Source organism: Athene cunicularia (genome assembly GCF_003259725.1).
Source record: "Athene cunicularia isolate RWA chromosome 2 unlocalized genomic scaffold, athCun1 chr2_part1, whole genome shotgun sequence".
In the NCBI taxonomy this organism is placed as follows: domain Eukaryota; kingdom Metazoa; phylum Chordata; class Aves; order Strigiformes; family Strigidae; genus Athene; species Athene cunicularia.
The window spans coordinates 93,995,591-94,014,854 of NW_020799095.1; the positions used below are offsets into that span (position 1 = coordinate 93,995,591).

The window sequence follows — 19,264 nt, forward strand, 5'->3', positions numbered from 1 at the left end:
GGGGGGGGGGGGGGGGTAAGAAGAAAAATTAACCTTGTTACCTTATTCCAAATAAGATACATTTTTTCATATTGTTTGTTATATAAATATGAACACAATATGAAGAATTTTCCACAGACTGGATTCATAGCATTGAACTAAGATCTATTTATGAATTCATGTATAAAGCCAAAATGATCCAAATAAATAAACCAGGGAACAGCCTAGAAAACAGGATGACATTCATTATCTATTTTAATTGATTTTTCAACCTTTAGAATACAGCATAAGAACATCAAGCTTCTTTGTTCATTATTTCATGGAGATAAGTAGGGTTGACATTGCTGATGTAAAGCTCAGACACATACACTTGTTTCAACAAAGTACTACAAGTGTCATCTAAGAACACACATTATGTTTGCCTAAGGTTTTGATTTCTCCACAGCCTAATTAAACTTATCTCAGGTGAAAAGAGGACACCTCTTAACTGGAAGATAGTCAAAGGAGATTTTTTACTATTGAAGAATTATTTGCTCTTTAATCTTCAAGTAAAATCTTCAGCAAACAGGAACTTTTTAAGTATATAATTGCTTAATTTGGAAAAACAAAATCCCCCAAAATTGAAAAATTATGAAAACCTGTAAAACCATTTGAGATCTGGTGGCTTTGTAGAATCATCTTTCTAATTTTTCTTATTAGTGCTTAAAATGCAAGTCAAATAAATATAGAGTTGTAGAACAGGTTGACTAAACTGAAGAACATTCTTGCCAGTTTGTGGGATAGTCCCGAAGGGGGGGAAGGAAAAAAATAAAGAACCAAAACAAACAAAACCACGAGCAAAGAAAACCAAAGGAAAGCAGCTAGAACTGCACCACTGAGCAGTTAGTTTTTTTCAGCAGCTAATGTAACTTACTGAAGAAATATTCTGATACCTACTATGGCACATTGTATTTATACTGGTAAAAATTTTCATTTAACTGATATCTGACCATGAATAATCTTAAACTTTGATGAGGTATAATAGATACAGTAGGTTAATAACTAGAACAACAGACCTTGCCTTTGGTCTCCCCTTTAGCAGAAGTAAGAGATAATCATCAATGCATGCTTACATTTCTCCACCTGTAAAATGAGGATAATTTACTGTTTGAAACAACTATTGAAAAACGCTTCCCAAAGAATCATTAAATATAGTGCTACTTGATATTGCCATATTCATGATAAGAAACAAAAATTCTCTAACTCCAGAGGAGGAACTCTTTCTATCATTAATAGCAGCTTGCTTTTCCTGAAGGTTTTCATCATTCACATTAAGACATATGTATATATATATATATATATATATATATATATATTATAACCTCACAAAAAGAAACATGAAGTGGCCCTCTGTGACCCTCAGGCTGGCCATACCAGTCACATTGCCAGCTTGTCCTTATTTGCTATGCTTCCCCATATCCTACTCCAATCCTTTGAAATACAATTTGCAATTCCAAGTGGAAGGAGTCCTACCCATTTTATAGAAAATAAAATCCCTAGTCTGACAGCAAATCTTTTGAAACAAGTGTATGCTATATAGAAGTCCAGAATAATCTGCTCTGAGCAGGGGGGCTGGATTAGATGATTTCTAGAGCTCCCCTCTAATCTCAGCCATTCCATGATTCTCTGAGCAATGTGATTTCTGAGGAGCTTTGCATGCCTGCTCCTCCCAGTTTGTCCTGGTTCAGCCAGGATAGAGTCAAGTTTTCCCCAGCAGTGAGAGAAGGGGAAGGGATCCCCAGCCAGGTTATTCATACCATGCTGTCAGGTCCAGGGGCGGAACCTTTTTCACCTTGCTTTTTGGCGGGATCAGTGGCGGGAACCTTTCTTTCCATAAATCAGCTAGAGTTATTTCTCTGTGTATCGTTTGTCTTGTTCACTGTAATTGCTGTTTATTGTTGTTACCATTGATACGGTTGTTGTTCAGAGTGTTCTATCACTCTGTTGTATTAAATTTCTTGTTATTTTAGCCGGGGTCTGTGTCTAACTTCCAGCCTGACCGGCACGGGTCGGGGAGGGGCAACAGCAACGTGCTCTCCGATCCCGGTAGGGCTTAAACCTGCACACAGTTTTAACAACATTGCCATAACAGTCAAGAAACAAGAAGAAATCAAGATCATGAATTTTGAATCTCTGAATACATAACATTTAGCCAAATGGTTCACTAAAAAACACATAAGTAGAGAAGTGCCATAAAAAATCAGCCCATTTGGTGACAACACTGAACTGCCTTAGAAGCAGCAATTTTGTATTTTTATCAAGAACTGTACAGTGTGCCCATATTTTTGACTTCTCCAATTCTCCAGCTAACTTATTTTCAAAGTCAAATAATTTTATAATGTAAAAAAAAAAAAAAAAATAGGAAGAATATAGGAATATTTTGATTTATTGTTTTTAATGTGAACATATTCATGCTCTAGGACTTTGTTCTCTGGAGGTTGATTCTTGAACTTTTAAAAAATATCCACAGATTATGTGAAAAAATAAAATTGTTCTCACTGTTGCATATTATAGGAAATGATTTGCTATTTATATACTTCTAAATGACAAAATCTTGACATTCAGTTATACATATTAGCATCAGAATTCCCTCACACAGTTACAGAAAAAATAAACATATTGTGTCTCCTTGAGAATTTTCTCTTAACGACATTCCCATTTAATCCATTTCACTACAATGATTGAAAGGTAAACCCAGCCACAAAACATGCAACAGTTAATGCTGACATATTTAAGACTGCTACAATCCACTCTTGAAAATCTCTAATCTTACTAAAAATTTGATCATTCTATAGGATTACGTTTATATTGCTTCTGTAATAAATATCAGGGTCTGCACACTCTCATCCATGCATCAAATGCATATATTCTATAAAGAAATGCAATTTTAAAATATATTGAGATATGAAACCTGATTGCATATTAGCAACATACAATTCAACTGGGTAACTTCCCACTTCTATTACTGTTACTCTCTGTTTCTTGTTTTCAGAAGATAGAGGAGCAGAAATGATGATATGCAATGAAAGGTTTTAAGAAAGCAAGAGATGCTCAAAAGAACATCTACTCTCCACACGCCAGAAAACCTCATATACAGATGTCGTGGTTTAAGCTCAGATGGCAACTGAGCACCAAGCAGCCACTTGCTCCCCCTTTCCCCCTTGGGGAAGGGGAAGATTAAATACAACAAAAGGCTCGGGAGTCGAGAAAAGGACAGGGAGGGATGAACCGCCAATTATGGTCATGGGCAAATGACAGAGAGAAAGAGAACATCAGTTTAATGCAAACATCACCAACAAAACAATTTTCCAATCAATCAGTGAAACACAACCACATCTTAAAAACACCTTCCCCCCACTCCTCCTTTCTTTCTGGGCTCAGCTTTGCTACCAATTTCTCTAGGTCCTCCCTCCGAGAGGCACAGCGGGGCAGGGGATGGGGGTTGTGGTCAGTTCATTACATGTTCCTGCTGCTTCTTCCTCCTCAGGGGGAGGACTCCTCACACTCTTCCCCTGCTCCAGTGCGAGGTCCCTCTCACAGGAGACAGTCCTCCATGAAGTTCTCCAACACAAGTCCCTCCCACAGGGCTGCAGCTCTTCTCAAACTGCTCCAGGATGGGTCCCTGCCATGGGCTGCAGTACTCCCAGCCACAGATTAATCCAGCACAAGCATCTCTCAGAGTCTCTTCCTTCTTCTGGTGCAGCCACCTGCTGAAGTGTGGGGTCCTCCACAAGCTGCAGGTGGGCATCTGCTCCACCATGGACCTCCATGGGCTGCAGAGGCACAGCCTGACCTCTCACCATGGGCTGCAGGGGGGGTGTGTGGGTGTGTGTGTGTGTGTGTGGGTGTGTGTCTCTGCTCTGGTGCACCTCCCACTTTTCCTCCCTTCTTCCACTGACCATAGGGTTTGCAAAGGTATCTCCCTCACAACTCCTCCTCCTCATCTCAGGTTCTTCTTATTAAATATGTTATCACAGAGGTGCAGCCACAGTCACTAATTGGCTCAGCCTTGGCCAGAGGTGGTTCTGACTTGGACCTGGGGGAGCATCAAGAAGCTTCTCACAGGAATCACTTCTGAAGCCCCCTTCCCCACTACCACAATCCCACCACAGACAAACCCAACACAACAGATTCAAGCATTACTTAAAGTTTGGAATAATATACTTGGCTACTTTGGAATCAAAGACCAACTAGAAAGACAGACATTTGGATATATGCAAAAACAGAGATTTAATTAGTGAAGTATGAACAAAATTTTCTGAGAAGTTAAATCCAGATAAGTAGTACAATACAGAACTACTCTGAAAATAAGGAGTGTTAAATTATATTTCACGTAACTAACTTTTTCTTGAGGTTGAGGGGTAGCCAGATTATTTGTTCAGATCTGTAAAACAAATCCCTATGAAGATTACCCTTTTTCATCTATAGATATTTCTCTTCCTTTCTGAGAAAGGTTCTGTTGTGCATGTCTAATACTTATTATTTTCAGGGATGCACTTGGCTTCTTATAGAGACATGATGCCACACTATTTTCCTCTGTCCCTCTTCATCACCTCCTAAGATAATTGAATTAGAAGCAAACTAATAGTCTTATATCCACTATGGTGTGGGCCCTTATACAGCAATGTGGAAAGGCACAGCTGCAAAGCACAAGGAAAAAGAAGAAAGAAGAATGTGTATAAACCTTGGCTTTATCCCCATAAACCTGTTCTGTTAACAGAAACTATGAACATGCAGAGCACTGTGTGAAGAATGTGGTGAAGAAGATAATGAAACATTCCCAGGCTGAAGGTTAATTCTAAGCACAGGTATCCAGAAAATATGTATCTTTTACAGCAATGATTAGTGACTTGCAGGAAACATTTAATTCTCCATAAAGTTCTACAAAATTTTATATTTGGACTGATGTTTTTATTGAAACTATTACCTTTACTGTGATTCCTGTAACCATGAGGTATTATATATTTTTCTCAATGTGTGAATTGCTCTGTAAACTATAGTAGAAAATTTCTACACCAAGAGGAGAATTTGACCACATAAGTGGTCAGACCAGCATGGCTAAAAGCTTTCTGGAACTAAGCAATTTTTTCCTTCCACAGAATAAAAACACCCCCAGATAAAGAGATTGTTAAGTTACAGTAAGACATAAGGTGCCTACAATTAAAAGCATTAAAGAAAGACAAAAATTCTTTCACAGCATATCTTACATTATTGTTGCCAGTGGTGGTTTTAGAGGTTCTTGCTCAAAATTAAATGCTGTAATTCTCTTTGTAAAAGAACACACTGGAAGAAAACTTGGTCCACTTCTCTGTGGTCCTCTGTACTGTTTTCCCTTTCACCATTTTCTCCCCATGTCTAAGTATCAATTTTAAAGTAAAATTCTGTTCACTGTTTCAATTTCTTTTCAAACACAAGAATATATGTATATATCATACAGATTATATACATACTGTACACATAAGCATTCACAAAAAAACCCAACCTGGAAAGTAGTTACAGATTAAAACGAATTCAAAGTCTAAAGAAATTCTACTCTCTTCTCCTTTTCTGGCTGCCACTTTTAATAAACTCTAAGCAGTTTGGATACTACTTCTTCAAGATGAGAACCAGTATTATATACTCACTGTGATTTAGGTCTACCAGTTAACACAAGTCATTACGTATCATTGCAATATCTTCCAAGATCTTTTACATAGACAAACTGATGTTTCTTCATGTCTTTGAAGTTGTATTAAAATCCTTAGGGTTAAATATGGGTAACATAAATATTTGTAGATACAGATGTTCTCATTTACTACCCATAAGGTCAAAAGAAGCTCTGAAGTACTGTTTTAAATATTCTTTATAGTAACTTCGTTTCCCCAAGAATGTTTTGTTTGATTACAAACCTTCATAATATATCAACCATAATTTTTATACATTCAAGTTTGTAGAACTGATACTCATTTCTCAGCCACTACACTTGAAAAATAAGTTGTATAATCAGATCATACAGGGGGGAGGGTCATGTGTGTCTGGAAAAATAGTCAGTTTCATAATCTCAAACAGAACCAAGTATTAAGCAGAAGCGAGGACAAGCTTAACCCAATTTAACTAGCTAGCTGTGGCTTTTGAGACACAGCAATTTTCTTGGCTAGCTTCCCTTTGAGGTTGCCTATCACTTTTTATTAGGCTATGATCAATGAAAAAAAAGAGGCAAAATCAACTAGGTAATTAGGATAGGTAGGAACTGTCAAAGTTTTAGATCTTTTCAGGGTAATTAACTTACAAGCAGGTTTACAAATCCTAGCATAACCTTCTGGACTAAGCAAGTAGCCAACTCACCTGAGTTCTCAATCTAATCTACTTGATTTTCTATGGAGATTGTTACTCTGTCATGAAGGCCTCTATTGTTTGAATGATGCTCTGTATGATTGTTAGGAAAGGCAGGCTATGAATAATAACCTGTATAATAACTTCAAATCATACCAAATTCAGAGTGTATTTAAACTATGTTAATTCATACAAATGAATTCATATCGGTTAAAGGTCTGGTCTAATAGGCATCCCCTGAATAGCATAGAGATTTTTTTAGAACAATAGTAATCTGTTCTCAAACTTGAAACAGGTAATTGCTTCAGAAGCATACGGTTCACATTAGTTAATATTAGTTCAGTATACTGAAACACTGTCTTTTTTAGTGTTTATGGCTAAAGATGCAAATGAACACTTCATGCGATTTATGAGAACACCCATGCATCTTTTTCTTCAGACACAGTGAGATTTGCTCTCAATCACTTTAAATTGGTTTCTGATTTATTTTTTTTTTCAGCAGTTCCACAGCTGAGGCAAGGAATAATTAAGCGCATGAGTCTTCTTCCTCTGTTTTCACAAAAAGCAGAGTAAGTTAGTTTCAGTGAGTGTTTAGTGTGACAACCATCTTTTACCTCTCACTGAAATAAACAGCAGTGCTAAAGGTGTTGTAGCCCCTTTATTGGAGACAAGTAGGCTAAGCAGGTAGCTTCTTACACTGCTCAGTGATGACAGAACCAGTTGTCAGTCAACAGAGAATCTCAAAAGATTCTGTTCAGAGTAGTCAGTGTGTTATTACAGGATCCACAATTCAGCCAGTACACACATGCACTATCTTGCTTATTCTGACACAGCCCTCTAACGTAGCACAGAAAAATATCTTTCACAGAATTGCTCTGAACTTTCTAGAAAAATGAAGACTTCAGAAATGTATGGGAACAATATCCAAGACATACAACATCCACAGAGTTATATCTGCCTTTGAGCATTGTCATTCATAACTGGTTTTAGAAGTTATTTTAAAACTTGCAAGCATTAAAGCCAGATGTAAGTTAAAGAAGACTTTTCTTCATTCAAAGAAGAAAAGAAAGCTAAAAGCATTTAGTTCAGAGATTAATTTTCATCCAGGGTGTTTGCTAATCAATTTAAGATATCTGAAACATAAATATTCCCAAGTAAGCTTTAAATAAGCTTACAGTACACTATTCAGATCAAAGACTGTTGTATCATGTCAGGTTCTCAAGGTTAGGTTCTTTTCCTAGCCATAATGTTTTATATATTTATTTATTTTTAAAAACCAAAGTAATCTCTTTGTGAGAGCCTCTGTAAAATCGCATTGGGTGCAGCCAAAATTTAAGATTCACAGCTACTCCCAAATGGCATTGAGAGCTTCAAAGACCTGAGTTGGTTTTTTTTTCACATATTTCAGATTGATCTATATATCAGGTCAGCTGGGCAGAAGTTGGAAAAGGCAACTCAAGACAGACTTCTTTACCCTTTTGAAGACTTTACTAAACAAGAATTAGGTCAGACACAAAGCTAAAACCTGTCCATCCAAACTGTAGAGTTTACTTAAAAGTATAGAGAAGCTTCATTAAACAAAAATCATCACAAGTTTATTTTCTAGAGTTTATACCATATTTCTAACAACTTTTTTTTATGTTACTCAGTTGGAAAGTGACTTTAAGCTGGACAGCTTCACTTTAATTTACAGGCTTTTTTTGCTTACTAACAAAATAAGGGCCTGTTTTTTTGTTTTGTTTTGTTTTCAATATTTGAAGACATAAAGGCATATCCCTGAAAAAGTTAAGTTTTTAATCCCTGCTATAGTTGAAATAATTTATGACTTTTTTCTATTCAAAACATGACCTACTTTTAAAAGCAATTTCATAACACTGGGAGTAGGGAAAATTAATCACAGATATCCGATCATTGTTTCAGACCAGGACATAAAACATTCCAATGAATATTAGGACACAAAATATTTTTTTCTTCAAACACTACTTGGAGTCAATCTGGAAACAAGTGATTTTCCCACCCACATGAGCAGACAAGTAAAAATGCTCATGAATATTTTGTTTTCTCTGGGTCAGAGCCTATCCCTTTGGCTTGTTCAACTACTTTGATACAGTTGTATCAGAACAAACAATTCTATTGTGCAGACATGTGCTCAGTTTTATCAGAATAGTTTCAGAAGCCATTTATTCTACAATTAAGTCTTTAAAGAACATTCTTTAAAAAAATATTACTTCTTAAACGTTTATATGTAATTATTCTTAATTGTCCCTAACTACTGTAGTATTTTAACACCATCTTTGATCTTTCAACAGTTCAAGGACTCCTTTTGGGGATTTAATGCTGTAAGATAGCATCCTGTGATGACTCCAACTCCACTAAGTCTGCACTGAGGGAAATGAACTTAAGAAATAATTCAGCTACATAAAGCATGGTTCTACACTTGCTAGAACAGTCACATAAAATAATCCACAAAGTACCATGTGTTGTAACCTAGAGGTCATTTAAATGCACAGAGAAGCATCTCTATTCGCCCAGTGTCCACAGTAGGCCACTGAGTAGTCCCACCAAAAGAGAAGAAATTAATTGTATAAGTAATGGTTACTCAGCCTGGCTTCTTCTGCATACTTTCCTTTGGACATTGTCCTTCAGACAGAAGGAGAGTTAACAGCCTTTTACCAACATGGATACCTACAAAAGCTATGGAAAAACTTTCAGGTCAACCGAAAAAACATCTTTTTAAAAAAAGTAATAAAACCAATAAGAGCTTTCATGGCACATCATCTCTGGTGTTCCTCCAGTAATGTGATTAACATTAAATAAGAATGGATTTGGCATAAAACCTGTCTCATGTAACCCAATGTAAACCAGACCTAGATTACTCAAATCAGCATGAGCAGAGAATCAAGCTGTTCAGGGAGGATCATTTTCACAATAAACCAGTCAATGAAAGATTATTGTATGGCCTAAAAAAAGAATAGGAGCAAAAGGGTCCTTTACTTAGAGAGTTGCTTTTCCAAATGAATGCCAAATATGGTTTCTAGCAGCCTTAACAGGAAATTAATACCAAGATGGTGTAGTTTCTATATATTGATACATCTTTATGTGATGTCAGTTAAATAAAAAGTAAATCTCTGTTGTACAATCTGTTAATACCTTATTAAAAGACACAGGAAAGAAAAAAAAAAGGTTTTCTAACAGCTTGGAAAAGCAAAGCCCAGTAAAGCAAAGGCTTGTCCCTACAGTTGGAATGGACTATTCATAACAATAAAAGAGTTGTTTAGAAGCTAATTTGCCTATTTTGTTAGTCATATAGAAGTTTACTAGACGTAATTCTAACAGCATTAAAGATCTCCTATTTTGGGAATGCAGGAAAATCTGACAATAAACTAGTCCTTACAATTTTGTGAGATTTACATTCAGTTTTCAATTACCATTGTAACTCACTGAGTTAAGTAGAGTGGAAGATTCAAAGCTGAGACAGGAGTGAAGAGTAATAGCAATAGATAATTATTAATTATTAAAGAGGATGGACACTGAGTATGTATAGGAATATGAGTTATGAATCAATCTATGTTAGGAAAACAAAACACACAAACTTAAATGGAGGATTTCAATATTAGCCAAAAATTTATGGTGGGTTTTCTTTTTGAATTTTGCTAAAACATAGCTTAATACAAATGCAAATAAATTACTTATCTCTGTTTTCCATGGGACTTTCCTTAAAACTGTCTTTGTTTCCAAGCACATTTTTCCTGGGATACTTCCATCATAGAAAGGTAATTGCCTTTAAACCCACTGGTGACTACTTAGAAGATGGATCACATTTATGGAGTACCCAATGCACCATAACCAGACCCACAGTCTTCTTAAAGTAACAACTATGACATTAGTAAGACCACCTTTCACATATATATCAATAATTTACTGGCATAGAATGAACTGTTTCCTACCTGCTCTAGAGATAAAAATTCTACATCTCTCTCTGAAGTACCTTGTATTGCACAGACAGAGATCCTTGGAACAGAAAAGTTCATGCTAGTGTGACTTTTTTATTATTATTATTACCTTGATGAAACTTTTAGTGATGGACTGCAGGACATGTCTACTAAGCAACCTGGAAAGCCTGTATGTGCTATGGTGTTCTGTATTCCTTTACTTGATGCTGGAGTGTTCAGTGGGTTGTTTGCAGTTGTTGAAGTGGATAAAATCAAACTCAACAATGAAAAGCTGTACTATACACTTCAGAGAATATGCTACATATATCTGTTTAAGTATCCAATTAATGTAGCCTGAATGTCAATGTTAGAATTGTTTGCCCCTTAGAATTCTGCTTCTACTTTATTCAGTTGTACTATTGTAGTGACTTCTTAATTTATTAGCAATTGGTATAGGTATTTGATACAGAAATAAAAGGCAAAAAAATGTAGAAAGCAGTATCTAAAAAAAAAATAATTCTCACTTCATTATAAGAATATTTTATAGGCTACAAAAATATAGTTAGTTGAATTAAAATTGCGCTAGTAGTTTTTCCTGATAGAATATTGTCTTAAATGTCCATATATTCTTGACAATTATGCTTCAGAGGTAAAAGGTAAAATAAAACTTTAATAAAAGTGGTAGTAGACATGTTGCTTTATGTAAAGCAACTTGAAACATAAAATTTTATTTTTCTGTTTGTTAAATTAAGTAAATTCTTATGCAATAATGGTTATCAGTACAGAATTATTATTGTGGGTAACATTTGCTAGTGTCTTCAACATAGAGTCAGCTAGTGGAGTATCAAATTTGTACACTTAAAATGATTCCAAAATCTACCCCTCTTGGTGCTGAAGTCAATGACAGTGTTTTAAGTCTGTTCATTATCTGCTGCTTTAGAATATTCATAATCTAATGATTTATTTCTCAGATCTACCTGAAGTTAACATTAATCTTTTATATTTAAGGTGAGTGACCTCAGTTCAAAGCTGGCTACATGCAAATATATAAAAATGACATTTCACATTTTTTCACTAAGCTTTTCATAGAGTTCTCAGGGAGGTTTCATGACGGAATGATATGACTATTTCTATTAATGATACCTAGTATATTACAGAAATACTTTTATCTTCATTTGCATTCAGAAACTCAAAAAACCCATACAGTTTCTAACATAATGTAAACCAAACACTAAGCTTCTAGCAATAAGTTTATTTATAGCAGTCTGATTCACAAAACAGTTGTAAGAATCGGTGAAAAGTAAACCAGACAAAGTGAAGCTATCTGGATAGTCAGTAGGAGGCCTGTTAGTACTAGTTTTTATATATACTTATTAAACTCATCAACAGTGCTTTTGAAATTTGACCCTTGGTTCTCTTCAGCAATGGATCATCCATAGAGTTTCATACCATCTCTGATACTTGCCTTTCAAATAATGAAAAACTAAATATCTTTGTCCCGCATCAACAAATCATAATATCAATAAATTATATTTCTTTGCATTAGAATAATATCATATTGCTAAGAACCCACTTTTTTCTTATCTTATCATCACATATTTTCTGAAGGAAGTTTGGATTATTCAACTCAGTGGAGTTTATGAAAATAGAAACACTGTGAAAACACTGCTTTCTAACAAAAAAAAAAAAGCAATACGAACTGCTGCATACTCATAACAGTATTCTTATGACATTTATGTTCATAATACAGACAATGACTAAAAGTTAGCAAAGCTTTACCAGTTCTCCTACTGCAGATGCATTTCACATAGTGATTTTAAAAAGGTTTGCAGTATTGAAACACTATAAACCTTCAACTTCATGTATTTAGACTAATTTCTAAATCAAAAGTGAGAAACTGTCACTTTGAAAATTTTGAAAACTTACCTGGTTATGGAAAGTAAGGATCCTACTACATCTGAAAAATATCCTATGTTTAATGGGGTGTTAGGATTAATATTACCCAATAGTAGTGAAAAGGACAGAAGAGAAAAATCTAGCTAGACCTAACTTAGCCACATACTTCAAATACTGTCTTCTGATCTTCAGTACTTTTGCTGGGTATTTCAGATTATTTTCCTCCTTACCATCAGCATGATAGTAACCAATACTGAAGAGAAATATAAAACTTAAAACACTAAACCCACAAGCTTAAGACCCCTTACCCTCTGGGTTTGCTGGGCTCCTCTTGCTTCTCAGTGTTACAGACACATGTGTAAACAACAGAATTTCCTGCATCCTTTTCTCATCTGCACAGTACTGGGACTTGGCCAACAAGATTATTTACAGCGTTAAGGCCACTCCACAGTAACTTAAAAAGATTCTCATTGGTCAGCTTTATCAAAAACAAGCCTACATCTTTCTTTTACATACAAGTCATCCAAAATAAAACTTTTTGCCATATTGTTCTTCACTAAGTATTGCTTTATCTGGCTTATTTCCTCCTCCCTTTCTAAACTGAAGTCTGTGACCCCAGTCCCAAAGATATTATGTATAAGCTTAAATTGATTATTCTAATCACAGTAGTTAAACACAGGTACTCATCTTTTCCAGGTTGGGTGGTTTCTTATGCCACTACTTTTTCTTAGTATACCTCCTAATCTTTAAATATCCTATAAGTTGTCTAGATTTTTTCTCTCTGCTTGACTGTATATCATCTAGATAATACATGTATTTTCATATTAATTCAGTAATTAGCCAGAGGTTGTTGGACATTATTATGATAAATTCTAGTATTTTATATTTTCAGAGATATGATAAGAACATGGTGAGGAAAAGTAAAAAAAAAAAAAGTTATTCTGAAAATTTAATTTCTGAAAAATTAAATACCTTTGCATTAAAATCTACAGCTACACTATTAAAATAGGAAGTAAGAAATATTTCTTTGAAGAATATAAGCTCAAACATTTCTGTAACTGACATGTGAGAAGGCATGACACCACTGTCCCAAGATTGGTATCACAGGCAACCTAAATGACAGGTCTTCAAGGCATGAAACTTATACAGCTAAACACAGCTATTTGACTTGCCATAGCTCTGAAAAACTAAATATTTCTAATGAAAAAAACATCTTCATATATAGAATATTGACAATTCCTATGTCACCATCTCAGACTGAGAAGCCATATTTCGTTACACATAGCTTTAAGGAATATATCTCTACTTCCCTACTAACATCTCACCACCTCTTAACAGCAGTACAGCAGGTAGTCTTTTCATCATGAATAATAGCTACAATTGAAGGACTCTTAGACAAGGGGATTGTCTGATACTAGGATTTTTATTTTTTTTTTAATTTATTTGAAGTAAATGAACAAGCAAATCCTCCCATTCCCATAAATTACATGGGCATTACGTGACCCATAATTCACAAAATCTTTTCCGCTGCTAGAAGACAAAAGACATTCAGTACAAAAGGAAAAAAACACACCCTAGACATCTATATATTCTTCCTTTTCAGTCTCATTTGACCATTGACCTTGATATTCATCCTATCAATGTAATAATTACAATTGCACAACGTGCAAATTTGCTAACACATGAACATCACATAAGGAGCTGAATTGTCTTCCAAGAAGTCTTTTGGTATATAAATAATTTTGAGTAAGGTCATACTAAGAAAATTCATACACCATCAAGAGAATGAGACTGTGCTCATTATTTTTGTAAGAAAATTACTGAAAAGATGTGATAAAGACTGTAAGCAGCATCAACAATATAGAACATATGTTTTGATAAATGGTGTTAGCTGTCAACTGAACTGTTGCACCACTGACTAGTGTGGGAAAGACTCTCCACTCACTTGAGTATATTTGAGATTTGGCAGCATGTCTGACCTGCTGTTTCTAAGATCCTCAGACCAGCATTAACAGAAAATGAAAGCCAAACTTTGAATTGTTAAATGTCAAGACCTATATCTTCAGGGTCACAAAGGAAGACACTTGATCCTTTTCAGGATTACTGTGTCAATGAAGAACATTATTTAATTTGTCTCAGAGGAGAAAGTTAGATCAAGTCTTTTTCCAAAAGAAAGTTAACTATTTGCTGTACTGGTGCAATTTCCTTAGCAGATATCAGAAATTAAACTGCATTACTATTCAGGCCAAAACCAATAAAGCGCTTCAAACACAAATACCAATAAATCAAAATATTACTATTAACTAAATTGGAAAATAGGGCTATAAAGCACTGAAAATCCAATCTTTTGAAGTTGATCTTTGTGGTGGTTTGACCTTGGCTGAATGCCAGGTACCCACCAAGTTGTTCTATCATTTCCCCCTTTTCCTCCTTTTCTCAACAGAGCAAAAAGGGGGAAAGAAAATAAGATGGGAAAAAAAAACAACCCTTGTGGGTAAAACAAAAGCAGTTTTACTATAAGCAAAGCGAAGCAAAGGTCTGTGCATGGAAGCAAAAGAAAACAGATTTATTCTCTCCTTCCCATGAAGAGGCGCTGTCGTCCCTTCTCAGGATCAGGGCTCCCATACACGTAGTGGTTGCCTCAGAGGGCCAAGGGTGACCCCCTGCCCCCCTTCTTCCTCCTTTCTCCCAGCTTTATACTGAGCAGATGTCATATGGTCTGGAATATCCCTTTGGTCAGTTCGGGTCAGTGTCCTGGCTGTGTCCCCTCTCAAGATCTTGCCCACCCCGTCCCACTGGGGGGGAAATGTCAGAAAGAGCCTTGGTGCTGTGTAAGCTCTGCTCAGCAGTAGCCACAACACCAGGGTGCCATCAACACCCTGCCAGCTCCCAGCATAAGCCACAGCACCATGAGGGCTGCTACAGGGGAAAACCAATTCTGGCTCATCCAGACCCAGTACAGCCTTCTTCAAGTATTCTCAAAAAAAAAATATAAATATGCCAGTTCTTCTTTGTAGATAAAACATGTTTTTAAGCTATTATTTCATATTATTCCATACAATTTCATACAAGTGAAGCAATAAACATTATGCATTTGAAGACATAAGGATAGAAGGTCATCCTTTACTGTACCTCAAGCCCAGACATGCTCCCTTAGAGTATGAAAATAAATAGAAGACAATTGACAGTAGAAGATACGGGCAAAAATATAATTTTTAATCTATCGCTCCAGCAAAGACATAACTTACATGACAAAAAAAAGCTAAATCAGTAACCAAAACCACCAAAAATGAGACCACACCAAACCTCATACCTAGACTAGTTGGTGTGAAAAATATGGTGCCATTCTGTTTCCTTAATACACAGACTAGGAAGAAGACACAACTAGTGTCATTGCTTTCTAGAATCTCTGTCTAAAATTAAAAATTCAGAAGAAGGATAATATTTGTCCCCCTAATTTTCTTCTAAGTTCTAGCATGTACTAAAAAAGCAATCAGAACAAAATTTTGCTTTTATAGCTTTTCATTCAGTAGTTTTGATATCACCCATTAACAATACTAACCTAAAAACTTACGTAGTGACCTTTGAACAAAATAACCATCATGTAACAAGGGTATTTATCATAAAACTGTCAAAGGGTGCAACAATAGGTTACACACAGGCATAACAGGATTACATCAATAAAATCACTTATGTATTTAACACCTCCCTCCTACAAAAATAACTTTAAAAGAGAACATAAACTTATAAGCAACATCAAACAGCAATGTATTGAAAAAACTTCTTAGTTTTATTCTAGCATGGTAATAAACTACAACAGGAAGAAATTTATCTATAGATAATACTTTGCTCAGCTTGTTGGTCCAGTTCTGACTTCAACTGTGAAAGTAAAATTGGTTCACAGGTGCAAACAGTTACAGCAGAAAAATGTAGACAGTTTATCTTGTATAGGTCTGTGCTGCTGATTGAAGTTCTTTGCTTATTAGAAGTGAAACAGGAAAATTTGTCTATTGTTAGGCTATTCAGTACTTCAGAGCACAAAGAGGAAAGTTGTCGTAAAATTACTTTCATTCTTAAAGATTCACTGTGAATATCAGCTTCACTCTCTGTTGTTCATTACATTCTTTAGTGAAAATTAATACATAACACCTGGAACTGGGTTGCTTATTGTAGATAAGTATACTTCAAAAGGCTTCAGCTTGGCAGAACTACCACTGATTCCTAATATGCAGAAATATAAATAGAGCAGGTAATAAAATAAGCTCTAAATTTGAAGGTTCCTGTGTACTGGAACTATTCCCACATAGTAGCAGAATTTGAGACTTTTATGTGTAAAAGAAATTTAAAAAAAAAAAAAAAAATCGTAGACGCCAGCTCAGTTATTTGAAGTGTTCCTGATTTTATTTTTGGTGTGTCCTGACAAGTTGATGGCTATTTTTAAAAGAAGTTACGGAATTTGCAAGTGGATAATACTCCAGCAATTTTAAGATGATAAATTGAAGTAAAAATGCAAGAAGAATCATTCTCCTTTTGTGATATTCATGTTATTTTCTACTGAACACTTACAGTTATAAATAACTGGGAGAAATAATCTCTAAACAAAGTTTCAAAATATTAAAAATTTCTGGGACATCTGATGGAAAAACACTAACTTCATAATTTATATTTATGACTAGGGTTTACTCTTGAAGTAATGTAATGTTAGTATAATAGCAACATACTTTAGAAGAATTTTAAATTGAATCAATTAAGAATAAATTAAGAAGGTGTTTGTTTTTTTTTTTAATGTAGGAAAAAAATACTGTTTCTAGTCTAATATTTCAATATGAAAAACTAAAAGGAGTTGAGTCAAAGAGATATGGTTACTCTTGCTCTTCAGTGTAACCAGAGTGTATGGAGAGGCTGCCTTGTCAAACCTTTCATTAACTGCACACAGGTATGATGCTGCTGTGAATTCTAGATTTGTTCACTAATGCACCAATTAGAAAGCCGTGCATATGTGAGTGCAAAGAAGACAGACACCTAGAGCAATCTTTCATTTCAGCACCTTCAATCACACACAAAAATCTGACTTTGAATGAATCAGTATTAATCAACACATTTCTATAAAAGAAATCAAGTAATCTCTAGGTATATTTCTGATGAAAAATGTGAAAGGTCCTACACTATAATGAAAATTATGAAGCCTCACATTATTAGGGAAAATGTATTCTTTGAGGAATCATTCATGTGCTCATATATCTCAGTTTGTCTTCCTCAGATATCAACTATGAAATAAATGTGGGGTTTTTTATTCAGAAAAGGTCAACAAATGCTTCAATGAAGTGTACAGTAAGTATCTGTATCTTCCAATATCAAGTTGGGAAGGCTGACGGGTGAGACACTACTTTAGATCCTTAGAATGGGACTGCTGTACAGCTTTAGAAACCATCTTTTCTTTTTCCCTTTCCTATAATCTAAGAATAATAGTATCTTCCACAAGAATACCTCTGCTCTGTACAGGGGATTGTAACAGCAACATGATGTGACTAGTGTTTCATCAGACCATACCTAAAGCAGGGAAGATGTCTAAATTTGGATTATAAACACTGCCTATGCCATTCTGAAAAAGCAATTATTTCCAATTTTTCTCAGTAAATAAAACCTCATTATTTCACTTTCTGATCTAAAAGTAGTTATTTCTTTCACTAGGATGGGATTACTGCAGGTATTCAATATTCAGACAGCAACAGTGACTGCCACAAAAACTTAAATCACTGTAAATACAGTTACTGAGTTAAAAAATTATGGTTTATTCACTTTTACAAGCAACAGTATCTTCCTGCTTGTAGGGCTGCCATTCTCAATAATGAAAACATCCTGTATCTTAAGCATTTTAAGTGACAAAATTTGGCAAGATTGAAGATTCTATGTTATTAATAGAAAGAATGTTTTCATTTAAGTTTCTGAATATCTGGACTTAATCTGTATTTATTTCATGAAAGAAGCTATCATAATTAGGTCTTTAAATCAGCAGATTATAAATAACATCTGAAAAAAGATGTCTTCCTATTTTTTTTTCCTGTAGTATAAAATAAAGGTGAACCTCATCATCATAGAGATGTTGAAGTTTGGTGTTTTAGCACTACTTATAGGTCAACAGCAGTTGAAGAGGCCATAAAAAGCATGAATGTATTTAAGAACTTCCTTCACAGTCCTGTGATGACTTTGATTAGGCTGGTTGTCCTTACCTAGGATTAAATCAAAATTAGAACCCAGATCCCACTTATATGTAGAAAGTCAAATATGAGTCTGGTTTTAGGTTTTTAGATGGGATCAATGTAATGTTGTTAGTTTGTTTTTCACATACAAATAATACCTACAAAAATAGAATACTTTTATCTTTCTGCAGTTTTGTTTACTTAAGGCTATTCTGCATCACTAAAGCATGATCAAAAGTGTAATTGTTTCAGATAATTCAATAACCAATTTTAGTTAATAAGTAATTTCTCAGCAGCCTAATGAGAAACATGGGAATCACACAAGCTTTTACTCTGTTGTTGTTAACATACCTGCTATTGTCGTAAAAATTAATCACAGTTTCAAACCAAACATTATTACTCACATAAGACTATTATATACAGCATAAGACAGTACCACAAAGAGATACACGAAATACTTACAACAGTATACTGAAGAGCATAAAAAAAGAGAATGCATTGGTCTGGGAAGAGTGTCAGGAAAATGTCTTGAATTAAAGTTGTGGTGCGAATCATTTTTCAGTTATGACAGCAGGAATAATATTTGTGGATGTTACAAATAAGTTACAAGTACCATACCACGTACTAGAATTGGTTGTAAAATAGAGTTGATGCTGATCTAAAGACATGACTTTATTACAGTTTATAAATCCTCTTATTAAAGTACTGTGCACAGTTTATTGGGAGCCTTCCATATAATCTGGCATCCATTAACATTTCAAAGTTTATCTTTCAGCAATGGTCTGAAAAGTTGAATACCCATGAATACAGCATGATACAGCTGAGGGTCAAGATTGTTGAAAATGTCTTGCATCTAAGATAACTCACACTTCTTGCAGTACATCTTTTTTAAAAAAACTCTTCCAT

The 19,264-nt window shown here is 34.9% G+C and overlaps 1 protein-coding gene across 1 annotated transcript in view; it reads right to left on the bottom strand.

Moving 5' to 3' along the window:
• The window catches only part of CCDC102B (coiled-coil domain containing 102B), a 170,690-nt gene extending 158,148 nt beyond the window's left edge, over positions 1-12,542 (bottom strand). Inside the window, exon 1 of the mRNA XM_026842941.1 lies at positions 12,467-12,542. The gene's annotated coding sequence lies outside the window, so the exon portion shown is untranslated. The remainder of the gene's footprint in view (positions 1-12,466) is intronic.
• Between the last annotated feature and the right edge of the window lie 6,722 nt (positions 12,543-19,264).